Raw genomic sequence first — 13,532 nt, 5'->3', positions numbered from 1 at the left:
TACTACTGCTGCTACTTCTTCGTCCTTGAAAAAAGAAAAGACAGGCATGTTTTAAATCTCAAAATGATCTTCTGGATCCACAAGAAACATGTAAATCTGATTGATTCCGCAGTATTTTGGATGTACTGTACTTATAACTTCCATCGAAGAGAGATATCATCAGCTGCATGAAATTGAAACTTTCGACTTTTTGTCTGGTATTGAAAATATGTTTTAAAAAAACATAAACAATTTTCTAACGAACAACTCATGAATTATTGCCAGGATCTATATTTAGCGTTCGGTAGTGATAACACTGCAGATATTGATTGAGTAGAAATCTATGATGTATTAACAGCTTTATCTGAAGCGAGAAGTCCTAGAACGCCATCTATGAAGTTTTAGGATTCATACCAAGAAATGCCTTTTGTTTCCCACCCCAACTGCTGCTTTGGCATTACACATTATGTGAACATTACCAGTTTTGGTAGCTTCTGGGCACGATTTTCCTAAATTGAAACTTATTACAAAGTTCTTGTAAATCTGGACTAATTTTAATATCAAATGAAATTACTACAGAAGAAAAGGCTTAACTGAAATATGAATAAGACTATGCAAGCCTAAAAAGTAGAACAATTCAATTTCTATAACTTATTTTTAATTTTTTTAGAAATTGGCTCACACACTGGAAGACACTAACGTTTCTCTTTGTTAGAGTATGTGAATAAAAGTTTAACCCCAAATGTTTGTAGTTGTGATTCTGTTAAAATTCAATAAATCGTCTATCAACAGTAAGAAATTATAAAGAAAGAAAAAAAATGTTTAATTACATAAACTATAAGACAATGAAGAGAGTTTACTTCGCTTTTGTTCTTTTGACTTATGCGTTCAGGATCTGAACCCATCTGCGGACGGTTGTGTTTCTTGAATCTCTTGTAATCATCAAAAGTCGTTGTTTTGTGCTTCAGTTTTTTCTCGAGTTGTACCATGGATATTTTATATGATCAATACTTTACATGCTCTTTTGCATTTTTCTTCACATACAGAAAAAGTTCAAGTTGTTCATATCACTGTGCTGCACATTTACGCTGGACCACCTGTAACAGTAGAGGACACACAGTGAGGAATTCGTGCAGCTTTCAGCTCAGTGCGGAGTCCAGAGGGAGGGCTCGCTCGCTGAATGATCTCTCAGGAAATCCCGGGTGAGATTCAAAAGGTAAACCTGGCTCTCTATGAACACGAGCAAAGAGTTCTCACTCAACAGAAGATTGCGATGTGAGTACAGTAATATAAAACACCTGAAGATGCCAGGGATTGAACCCCGGACCTGTGGAGCAGTAAGTGACTTGTAACGCTGACATAAGAAATACTTACATAAAATGCTTTTACTGACCATATTACAAATCACAGGAAGTAAGGTCTTAAAACATTGGGCAGTAGTGGGATTTAAACCCACGCCCCTGAGAGAGTGGAGCCTAAAATCCAGCATATTAGACAATTCAGCCACACTACCTCTGGCCCCTTCTCCTTTCCTCTCGTTGCTGAGTATAGGTGCCTTCATGCAATTGAGCCAGGTTTGAATCCCAGCCAATACATCTCCAAATCTTTTCAAATGAATCTGTGATCTTGTAGCACATCCTCTGAAACAAGCAATCAAAATTGGAAACGTCTTCTTCAACACTGAAAAGCTCAATTAGGACGAAGCAGTTGTACACAGGACAGCAGTACCGTATATGTTCTTGATTGATTCAGACTCGTTCTCAGTGGTTCTTGCTCACCAAATAACTTAAAAGCTGAGGAAGAACGCTACGAAAAATACTAATCAAAATACAAAATAATAATCATTATTAACCAGAAACAGCAGAAAAACTGGTCACATTTGTGATTATGTCGCTTCTCTGCTTCAGCAAGGTCAATAAAGGACTCTCTGAAAGTAGTAAAACACTAAAGAACTGCAAAACTGAATTCAAAATCATATTAGGAATTCTGAGTGATGCCTGCTGACATGCAATCCAATACGGATGTTGTCTTTAAATAAGAATTCTCGATGTTTCCCTGCCTTTTCCCTGGAGTGAAACTATTGTATTGAAGGAATTCTTATCACAGGTTTACAAGGTGCCGTTGATATTTGGATAAATCTATGAACTCGTGATTTTTATATACTTTAAATATCAGCCATATGCACAGAATAAAATGACAGTACTAATGATTTTTCCTGAGACGAAGCACAGCTTATCTTTCCAAGACAGCTGATAAAGGCAAGCCAGTGGATACTCCAGCAGAACATGGAAAAACGTTCAGCTTTGTAACCAACAAATTCCCCATTTAGATCTGACATGTGAGGTATGCTTTGTGAGTGCTTGAAGTGAAACCCACAATCTCTTTGGAACGTAGACAAGTTATTTCTGATGGAGCGCTATGCAGAAAGACTTAATCAGCTCTACCCCTGAGGATGACTCGACTTGAAAATGCAGAACATTAACGTTTCACAGATAAAAGGAGCACAACCGACATTAAAATTGAGGGCGCACTGTGATTTGCACTGACTCAAAAGTGATCTTGGTACACAAACTTCCCTGCTGAAGGTGGAAACAAGAATTTGTGTTGAGAAGAAGAAACACTTTTTTCTCCCTGCTTTGATGTTAAGCTGATAAAGTAGCTTTTAACACATTGCTCCACTTGGTGGTTGTAACACAAAAACTTCTAGCAGCAGTGGGATTCAAACCCACACCTCCAACGAGACTGGAGCCTTAATCCAGCACCTTAGACCACTCAGCCACACAACCCACTATGCCCTGTCTCTTTGTCTCATTACTTTCCCGGAGGAAGCCGGGTGGCTTTTGCTCTTGTCCGACAGTGGCGCTATGACTATGGAACCGACTGCACCTGCTTTTCCTGAGATGCTTCCCCTCTCATGGTGAGATCTCGACTTCTTTAACACCTCTGGATACAGTTCTTCTGTGGATCGGTTATGTGGGAGACGGCACTTCGATACTATGATCGAAAGTGATCTGAAACTACCCAGCTTTCAATCTCTGAGGTAGTTGTCACTAAACTCGGACGTGATGTGCCGTGTGCCATTACTTTTGTTGCGTTCAAGAGTATTCGTTGCGTGAGCTCCTCACTGCATGTCCTGTACTGTACTGTGATTTCATTTAGAGTACAGCGACTAGAATGCCTTGAATGTCTTTGTAACGAACAGTTCTTTCCGGACCCTATGCGGACGACAGTCCGACGGAGTGGGGAGACACTAGGGAAACGTCATGCATGAAAACGGGGCTGAAGACAAGGGGGCGTGTCCAAGGTGCGCTGGTGCACGGGGGAGGTGTGGCCGAGGCGAACAATCCGAGAGTAGTCCTTAGGGAAAATCCAAAACGCAAGGGTAAGTCCAAAACCAGGAGATCCATCAGAAGAAGGATTAAAAACCACGAAGGCCGGGTCGGAACCGGCGGACGGGGAACAGGAACGGGAACGGGAACGGGAACAGAGCTTCCTGCGCTTCCTGGTCCCGGACTCGCACGATATGGAAATCAGAGCAGAGCCCGGATGAGCGTCAGCGCCTGGCTTTTAAGGTGGGCTGGGGATAGGGAGCAGGTGCACAGAATAAAGACAAGTGAAAGGGCTGGAGCACCCTTAAGGAGGGGGGACTATAATCGTGACAGTCTATCAGTATGTATATATATATATAAACGCTAAAGAACATGTAAAGTGATTAACATTTCCTTGATATAGATTTTCTGATTATGTCTTGGCTTCATTTAATGAATTTCCTTAGTGACAGATCATTTCTTTCCGGTATTTTTTTCTAGTGCTGTTATTGATCGCATACAAAACATTATTCTCATAAAGAACATGTCACCTACAAAGTCACTATGAAACTGGTATCAGAAAAAGTTTCTTAATATTTCTTTTGATTAGGATGCAAGTGAATTTGATCATTAACTATGGAACTTCCCACAGTTGAGAAGTGTCCAAGTGGCTGTCAAAGGACAGCACTTTGCTGGCACTGTGAATAGTTGGCTAAAGTGCCTATCTAGTAAACAAGAGATCCTGGGTCCGATTCCCAGCAGTGCCTTTCTTCCTGTCTTATTGTACAGAATTTATCCTTACGGGCAAATCCCATGCCTTTTAATTCAGGTGAATGCAAGTGTTCGTTTCCTTTCTGGAACAACTTGTTTTGAAATAAATCTATACAGCTTGCGAAAGATGAAACACAAATCGTGCTTATCAGTGAAGAAGAGGTACTCCCAGCAGGCCAGCTAATACCAGCAAAGTTTTTTTTTCACCCTTACCCAGAGAATGGAGAAAAGCGAGGCGCCTGTGGCTCTGCAGTGTAATCAGTTCGCGAGTTTGGTGGTAAGCTGAAAGATTGGTAAATGGAGCTCGCCCCAGCCCGTCCTTATTCTTTTAAAGAGGATAAAAAATTAACTTCACCGCCATTACTACCAGCTTTAAAAGACTGGCATGGGCACGGAAAAAAACACACTACAGATGACTTTTCTGGAACCGAAGCAGAGATTCCTTTACGAACCAACTGATAAAGCTCAGCCAGTGAATACTGTTAACAGAATGTGAAAGCACGATCAACTTTGTAACTGCAACCACAGGAAAAACAGCAAGAAGCAGGCTCCATTCCCCATTTAAATCTGTCGTGCGAGGCATGCTTTTTGCACGCATGAAGTAAATCCCACGATCGCTTTTGACCTTGGACAAAGTACTTCCAAAAGAGAGCTATGCACAAAGATTTAACAAGCTCAACCCCCGCCGACGATTCGGTGTGAAGAAGCAGAACATTCAGGTTTCACAGACAGAAGCAGCACGCCAGCACAGCCAACATTAAAACGGAGGGCACACTACGATTTGCATTGACACAAAAGTGATCTGGGCAGACGTCCTTCCCTGCATAACGCAAAAAGTGGCAAAGCGCTTTTGGGTTGAGAGGACGCAAGAAGGTTTTTGTTTTGTGCCTTGATGTCAAGCTGAGAAAGTATCTTTAAACACTTTGCTTAGTTTCTCGAGAGACTGCCAAAAAGTAGTTCCCTCCCTTTCATCTGAAGCCAGCTGAAAGGAGGTCTCAACAGAAGCACCTGGCAGCGGTAGGATTCGAACCCACGCCCCCGAAGAGACTGGAGCCTTAATCCAGCACCTTAGACCACTCGGCCACGCTACCCGTTGTGTGCTGTCTCTTTGTCTCATTACTTGCCCGAAGGAAGCCGGGTGGGTTTTGCGCGTCGCCCGACTTAGTGGCGTTATGACCGTGGAACCGACTGCACCTGCATTTTCTGAGATGCTTCCGCTCTCATGGCGAGATCTCGACTTCTTTAACACCTCTGGATAAAGGTCTTCTGTGGAGCAGGTTTCAGACCTCTGCGTACAGCAGCCTTGATGTCATTTTATTTTTACAGCAGCCGCATCCGGAAAGTTGTCTTTTACGTTTTATTTAAACAACAAAACTATATACAATACAAACAAGAGCACATATAACATATCAAGAAAATCGTCAGGGGCACATGCTATAGTACAATTACACTTTATGAAAAACGATTACACAAGGTAAATAAAGATAAGTTTCGCACAGCTTGTTCTTACATTTCGAAAGAGTTCGTAAATACCCCTTTACGTCTATTTTGAACTGTTCAAACGTAGGACTCTTCCCAGACCATTTCACTTTATACCACATTCCTAAACGAGGATGCTTCTCCTGTTTTAGAACTATTTTGGGCGGTATGGCTTATACAGCACACCCACAGTATTCTAATGGTGGACTGCAGATCTGTGCTATAGTTCAGTTGAATTCAAAGGATCCAGCAATCGTACTGGATTTGACTGGGATTCTGAAATGTCTCTTGCAAAAGTATTCGGGTTTGCTTGAACCTTTGATAAAAAGGTTCAAGCAACCCAGCTGACAATCTCTGAGGTAGTTGTCACTAAACTCGGACGTGATGTGGCACACATGTGCCGTGTGCCTTTACTTTTGTAAAAAACTGGTATCGGGAAAAGTTTCTTAATATTTCTTTTGATTAGCATGCAAGAAAATGTGATCATTACCTATGGAATTTCCCGCCAGCGTGGAGCTTGAATTCACAATCTTGAGATTCAGTGTTCAAGAGTCACAGAAGAGGTCGGCCTGGTCTTCAATTTGCCAACGATAAGCTCCTCTGTAAAGCAGATTGTTCGGATCGGATATTTGGGACAGCATTCCGATTCTAAGATCATTTGCAGCACACGCATGGTTTCCCCCCTTCACGCAAAAAACATAGATGAAGGAAGCTCTCCTGTCTTCTGGGTTCAAATCACCACAGTGCTTTTCTTCCTCTCTTGCCATGCAGAGTTGGTCGTTGTGGACAGCAACAGGTGTCTGCCTTAACTTTAATGGAAGTGTTCATTTCTGGAACAACTTTTTTAAAAACAAATTCCACACATATTGCGATAGATAAAATACTAATCTTCCCTGTCAGTGCAGAATAATTAGTGCCAGCTGGCATGAAAACGACAACAATTTTTTTTGTCTTTAGCGTAAAACTTGTGAATATAGAAGAAAAGATGACGAGTGTCAATTTTTATGGCACCGTGAGCTTGTCCTTCAGTCAAACACGTAGGTAATTCAAACACACCAAGATATGCACTTCGAATTAGCTTTGACCTAAATACTATCTACTCCAGATGTGATTGGGCCTCTTTCCACATCCTGATATATGCAGAGAACACAAGCTTTTGGCACGAGTGAATATAAATGTAAACATAAATACTATTCAATATATCGGAATTTTGTTGTATTTAAAAAATATTTTAGCTGGGGATCCTCAAATCAGGAGTGTAGAAAAGAGCACCGTTAAACACCATCGGGAGTGCAGAACGTGATAAAAGTGTTCTTTAAACAAAAAGTGAAAATAGTGAATATGTCTTTCACTTAGATGTTCATTGAAAGCTCAGTAAACGATAAAGCAGAGGCTCGTTTTGTGAATTCTCCTCGCATCAGATTGTCTTGCTTCGACCTTTAAATTGTACACTGTGTAGACCCTTCACTCTCCCTAACTCAATTAAAGAGCCGCAGGTAAAAGTGCCTGTCAGTTTAGTTCAGTGGTAGAGCACTTGCATCTCGTGTATAAGGCCTTGTTTTCTACTGCCACTCTGGATTTCTCTTTAAACGCAACATCTTATCTGTGATTGTCTTTCATGTGACATCCCCCGTGTGTGAATTTCAGCATGACACATAAAATCGTTTGAGATGCTATTTTTAAAACAGACCAAATGAAAGACCTAGTAGCTAAATACAAGTAGAAAACACGTGAATCTAATTGAGAAAATTTGGACCGGAGCGATGTATAGTATTGTAATGGTTGGGGGTTCAGGCGGGCACCCTTGCCATTGCCACTTAAGTCAGCCCCCCACCGTCGGGGACTCAAACCTGCGACCGCCACCATAGCTCAACAGGGACCCAGCCGCTGGAGCTTAAGGACTGTCTCCCTTTAGTTCAACAGGATGGGTCCCTGTTGAGTGATGCCAGAGGCCTGGGTTTGAGTCCCCGACGGTGGGGGACTGACCTGATGTGGCAGTGGCGAGGATGCCCATGTGAACCCTGGAGCGTTACATTGGTGTCAGCAGTGGGATGGGATAGCCCTTTGCTGAGGTTGGTGAGTGAAGCGGGGGAGAGTGTAACGCATACGGCCGCCATTGAGTGTGTAAGAGCCGGCTTACCAGAGCGGTGATGTCACTGCCCTTCCCTGTAATAGCAGGGCCACAGCCGCAGGACTGAAGGGAGATTGCTCTTTAGCTCAACAGGCTAGGTCCCTGTTGAGTGATGCAGGAAGCCTGGGTTTGAGTTCCTGGTGGTGGGGGGCTGTTATGAACACCGGAGTGCTACAGTATTACTAATAGTAGCACAAAGCTCACAGTGGTGGCTTTAGGGTATCAGAGCCAGTGGTGCAATGATTAATGTGTTTGACTTTGGCTCAGAAGATTGCAGGTTTGACTCCTCCCTGGCTCCTTAAGTTTTTAAACTACACTTCTCAGCGTACACAACCCTTCTATTGACTGGATGAGTCTCCCGTTCTCTCCAATTCTTTCCGCACATTCTGCTTGTTTCACCACCCTTACTGTTGGACCACAGCCACAGAATCGAGGAGAGATACGGTTCCAATAAACTGTCTTAAATAATCATGTTGAAAAAGGTGACAAAGTTTTTTTTTCTTTAACATAACCTTACATTTGCCTGTTCAGTTCAAGTTATTTACTGTACCTGCAAATTCCCCAATTTTTCTGCTGTCTCCTGAGAAAGACATGTGTCAAATCACAATAAGTAATACAATCTATTCAGTTAACACCCACATGTAACAGAACACATTTAAGAATTACACCCCCTTTAAATATGTATTTCCTTCATTTCAGTTTTCTTACCTCCCCAGGATACCTGAAAGTTCACTATCCCATATTAAGGACTGTACATGCATTACCGGTAATACAGCTACTAATAAAGATATACATTAATCTTAATTATTAATAAATTACACTTTTATTAATAAAGACATGTATTCATCAAATTCATTGTGAATAGTTGTGGTGTCTAGAAAACAATTTTAGCTACAGTAAATATTTCAAGCGAGTGGTGCATATGTTCATTACTTTGTGACTATATTATTTCCACTACATTCAGAACAGTTCAAATGCGATAGACTGTTCCTCTTCTGAGCTACATAAACCCTGTGAAGAGGTGGTTTAAGTTAGTCTCCTACATCGGTAACATCTAATGGGCAGCATATGTTATTTTAGTTGTGTAGCTGCGTCAGCATGCGTAGGCTGCAAAGGAACAAGTAATAGGTTTATTCCATGCAGAAAAAAAGAAGAAAGAGAACACAACGTTTCGGCCATGGAGCCTTCTTCAGGTGTGAGAGAGACAGGGCAGTAGGCAAAGGTAAAGTAGCGGGAGAACAAAGGTTGGGAGGGAGGTGGAGTGAGAGGCGGGAGCAGGGGACAGAAAGAGAGGCCAATCATATGTTATTTTAGGTTTGTTGCAATTGAGAACAGGTTTAGTATGGAGCTGCTGACAAATTTCAGCAGCCACATTCGTTGCAATGACCCGTTGTAGCTGCAAGAAAAAAAAACATCATTTGTGCCTTTCTTAAAAAAAAGAAAAACAGAGTAGTAGTTTATGTGGTAATTTCAGGTACAATGTAAGAACTTAAGTTAACTAGTCCCACAGTAATGCGTGGGGTCCTATCAGTAGAAAAAAAAAATACTTGTAACCCGAAAACACTACAACCACAATGCGAGAAGCCTTCTGGGAACCTAGGTAAATCATTGTAGTAGTCTAACTACTACAGAAAATAAAATTTTAAAAAAATAATTAAAGGAACAACTTCAAAACAAAAAGAACATTAAAAACAAATCTGGGAAACAACATAAACACAGAATCTAATGCGAGAGCTTTTTCAAATCTTGGGTACCCCATCGTGTTCCCTTAGTCCCAGCAGACCTCTCGTCTAAGAAGATATCTCTCATCTATCAATGTACATATCAGCAGGGGGCCCACAGCTAATGGGAAATTAAGTAGTGACCTGTGTCAGCATGTGTTGGCTGCAAAGGAAAAAGTATAGGTTTATTCCATGCCGAAAGGAGAAGGAAACACAACGTGGAACCTTCTTCGGGTGTGATGTGGAATAGACCTTTACCTGTTCCTTTGATGTTAATTTAGACTGGATCTCTAGCAAATACCTAACAGGCTACAATCCTACTAGTTAAGGACAACCTATAAGTAGCAGTATCTTAAGTGGATAGTTGCTTTCACTAGCTAAGGACAGGCCACAATGCTCCAGGTGAGGCTCAAACTCACACCCTCAGCATGACTCCGCTGTGCAAGTACCGCACGCTGACCAATTGCGCCACTGAAGCTGCATAAATTACTTTCCCTTCACAGACTGACGTTGCAGGAAAACAGGATTTCGGCATGTTTTCCGTCTCTCCGTGGGGGAAAGGGACAGTAAAAGAGCAAGGAAACTACAAGGGAAGAAAATGAAAAAATAGTGCTCACTGCAGAAGAGGGAGGAGAGAGATTGTCAGACACGTAAATCAGCCTGGCGGATTTACACTACAAATTTGTCATTTGTAGTGACATTTATGAGTCTTCATGTGTCTGAAATTGTCCAGTTTGTATTTTCATTTAAAAAATCCAGTAAACTTGAATAAGACAAGAAGGCACACTGCACATCTGCGGAACATCACGTCCGAGTTTACAGTGACATCAGAGATTGAAAGCAAAGTCGTTTTTTATTAAAAGTTCAAGGAAACCTGAATGTTTGCTAGAAGTATTTCAGAATCACAGTGAAATGTAGTACGATTGCTGCACAGATCTGCAGTCTGCAATTAGAATACTGTTTGTGCGTTGTATAAAATACGCCATTCAAAACTTTTCTAAAACTGCAGAGATTCATTTTGGAATGCGTCTTCCTGTAAAAATAAAATATCTATTTTATTTGACGGGCGCTATAAGCAGAGTCTGAAGCCAGCTCCACAGAAGAGGTATATTCAGAAGGCCAAAAAAGTGAATATTTCACCAAGTGGACAATTACTGTACATCATAGTCATATTTGTTTTACTCCTCCTGCCGTTGCAATTTGTGCACAAAGATTTTTTTTATTTTCAAAATGTATTAGCCTTGATGGGAAAAAAAAACATGGGCACAGTGGCCAAGTGGTAAGACGTTGGTCTTGTAAATCGAAGATCATGGGTTTAAACCCCATCCGTGCCTGGTTTGCTTACCATGACTTACCTTTATCTAAATCGTCAATTGTCTTGCAATGTAGAAATCTCTGTAATAATAAGAAAAGAACTGTCAGTAGTAGTTAATAATCCTTTGACAAAGCAACAGGCATCCTCCACTGCTTGTCAGGATGGCTGAGTGGTCTTAGGTGCCAGTCTCAAGAACTCAATTATGTGAAGTGACAGTTTTATGTTATTCACAACCCGGATTTCCCTTCATGTTCATTAAGATGTGTAATTTGTATGTTGCTTATATGAGAACAGTTTCTCCAATAGTTCTGTCAATTAACAGTGGAGAGCTAGCCGATGTACGTCTTCATGAAAACTCTCTTTAAGGCGATTACAAGTATCTTGAGCAAATCTGCGTCATATTTTAAAAAAAAAGTTTAGCTCAAGATGCAACAGGAGTATAAATGAATTCTCCTGCCCTACATTCAAAGATATGGAATCTTATTTTTCTTGAAGTTTCTGATGTTGGTTGTTATTGGAAATTGCCAATGATATCGACTCAGGTAGTCAGTTGTTACGTGCTGTAATTCGATACATGCAAAGCATTTGTATTCCCTCAAAATATCAATAAGGTCAATAATGTATTAAACATTACATGCCACTTTTTCTCTAGATGATGTTCACAATGGAACAGTGAGAAAGGCGTGCCTAGATATGCTTGAACCAGCACCTTACTATCGTTTTAGTCCCGACCTGACCACACTGACCAATGGTACCGGGGTAAAGTTAGCTTGAAATTTGAAAACACGAAAAAAATAAAGAAAGGGGCCACAGCCACAGCAAGGTTGTCTATGGTTAGGGCCTGTCTGGTGTGTAAAACACTTGGTTTCAGCAGTGTGGCTGTTGTATTTGAAATGCTATTGAGCCATGAAGACGACCCACCTATCCCAGTGTATTACCTGTAGTGTTATCTTCAGAAAATCATAACAAAATAAAGAAAGGGGCACAGCCACAGCAAGGTTGTATAAGGTTAGGGGGCCTGTTTGGTGTGTAAAACATTTGGTTTCAGCAGTGTGGCTGTTGTATTTGAAATTTGCTATTGAGCCGTGAAGACGACCTGTCCCAGTGTATTACCTGTAGTGTTATCTTCAAAAAAGCATAAAAAAATAAAGGTTCCACAACCCAAAACAAAGCTGGGAAAAGTCAGAGGACCTGCTTAGTGTGCAAAACACTTACTTGCAGCATTGTGGGTGATGTGGTTTAAATGCTATTGGTTTGTGAACAGAATACCGCTATCCAAGTGCATTGTGCCACATTAAATAAAAGCACGAGAAAAAGAGATTCAGAACACAAAAGCTCTGTCAGTGTTCTGTGTAAAAAGTCGGTTTGAACATCATGGGAGCTGTTTTTAATAAGCTGCTGAGTAAAGAATATTTTAATCTTCCTGCTGTCAGTAGTATTGTCAATATAGTTGACCCTTACCTGAAGGAAAACAGGACGTAAAGGAAGGGTTTCAGAAATCAAACAAAGCTTTATTCCTGTGCTTACTGTCTGGGTAATTGGAGACTGCGCTGTTCTGCTTCCTATGGTCATATATGGGTTTTTCGCACAAAGCAGTAAGAGCAGTAGAGGAGCGGGTCAGGAGGGGGGTGGGCGCGTCATTTCCAAGACGCAGATCGGCTTTTCCGTCGCCGCTGCCAGAGCCCCTGGCCGCCGAGCTCGCCGAGCGCCGGTTGTCGATAGATCACGGCAGGGATTTTTCGTGTTTGAACGTTGGGCTTCAAGTGTCTACACTTTTCAGAAGAGATTTTCTGCAGTGGTCAGCTCGCACCGGTGCAGGAAGATAACGCGCTAACGCGTCAACACCCTTTCATTGGCGCCCCACCTGGGAGAGCGGGGTTGAGTCGCAGACGGAGACGGTGTGGCATGTCACCATGGGGTGTTATGGCTGCCACCCGGGGGCCCCGTTTTCACTTCCCCGAGTGGTCGAGTACTGGGTGGCGATCCTTCTGTGTGGAGTCCGTAGTCGAGTCGAACCTGAAGAAGGCTCCATGGTCGAAACGTTGTGTTTTCTTTCTTCTCTTTTCAGCAGGGAATTTAAACCTGTTACGTGTTAACTGATAGATACTTTATTGATCACGTGAGGGAAATTGCACTGCGACAGCAGCACTGTCAACGCAGCGACCGTGTAACGAAATGATACAATAATACAACAATCCAATCCAATCAGTCTAGTCAGTGAGAAGTGCACAAAGAAGAGTCGCTCACAGTCCAGAATATACAAAGAACAAACCAGAACAGTACACAAAAAGTTGTATTGCACATTATAAATATATTGCACAAGTCCCTGGCATCTATTGCACAAAAAAACAGTTGTAAACGGGAAAAAAACAGATGTAAGCAGAGAGTTTACTGTTTACTGTGTCTGGAGAGAAGCCCGGGTATGGGCTTCAACCACAGGGCTGGGCAGCTTGTTCCCCACCCCCACCCCTCTCTGTGTAAGGAAGCGCCTCCTGTCCTGACTGGAAGGTCCCATCCATCTGTGTCTGGAGAGAAGCCAGGGTATCTGCTTCAACCACAGGGCTGGGCAGCTTGTTCCCCACCTCCACCCCCCTTTTTGCAAAGTAGCACCGCCAGCTCTCTGTCTGAAATGCACTTCCTCTGTGCCCTCTGGTCCACGATTCAGTATTCACTCTGAAGAAGCCAGCTGGACTGACTTGGCCAGTGACCTTTAAGGATTTGGAAAATTTGTATCACATTCCCCCCATTCTCCTCTGTTTGAGAATAAAGAGATCTAGTGACTTATCCCTTCTTTTCAGCACAGAAATGTATCCAATGTGGTCCCAGAG

General features: G+C 42.0%; 1 protein-coding gene and 2 non-coding genes across 3 annotated transcripts in view; all 3 read right to left on the bottom strand.

Moving 5' to 3' along the window:
• Window positions 1-13,532, bottom strand: part of LOC138242765 (zinc finger protein 850-like) — a 409,608-nt gene that overhangs the window by 170,103 nt on the left and 225,973 nt on the right. The window lies entirely within an intron of this gene.
• trnal-aag (transfer RNA leucine (anticodon AAG)) lies at window positions 5,068-5,149 on the bottom strand. Its single transcript has one exon. It is a non-coding gene; the product is annotated as a tRNA-Leu (tRNA).
• Window positions 9,784-9,867, bottom strand: trnaa-ugc (transfer RNA alanine (anticodon UGC)). The gene is given in 2 exon segments: window positions 9,784-9,819; window positions 9,830-9,867. It is a non-coding gene; the product is annotated as a tRNA-Ala (tRNA).

The sequence above is a fragment of the Lepisosteus oculatus genome, chromosome 14, assembly GCF_040954835.1.
Source record: "Lepisosteus oculatus isolate fLepOcu1 chromosome 14, fLepOcu1.hap2, whole genome shotgun sequence".
In the NCBI taxonomy this organism is placed as follows: Eukaryota; Metazoa; Chordata; class Actinopteri; order Semionotiformes; family Lepisosteidae; genus Lepisosteus; species Lepisosteus oculatus.
This window is presented reverse-complemented; position numbering and strand designations above follow the sequence as displayed.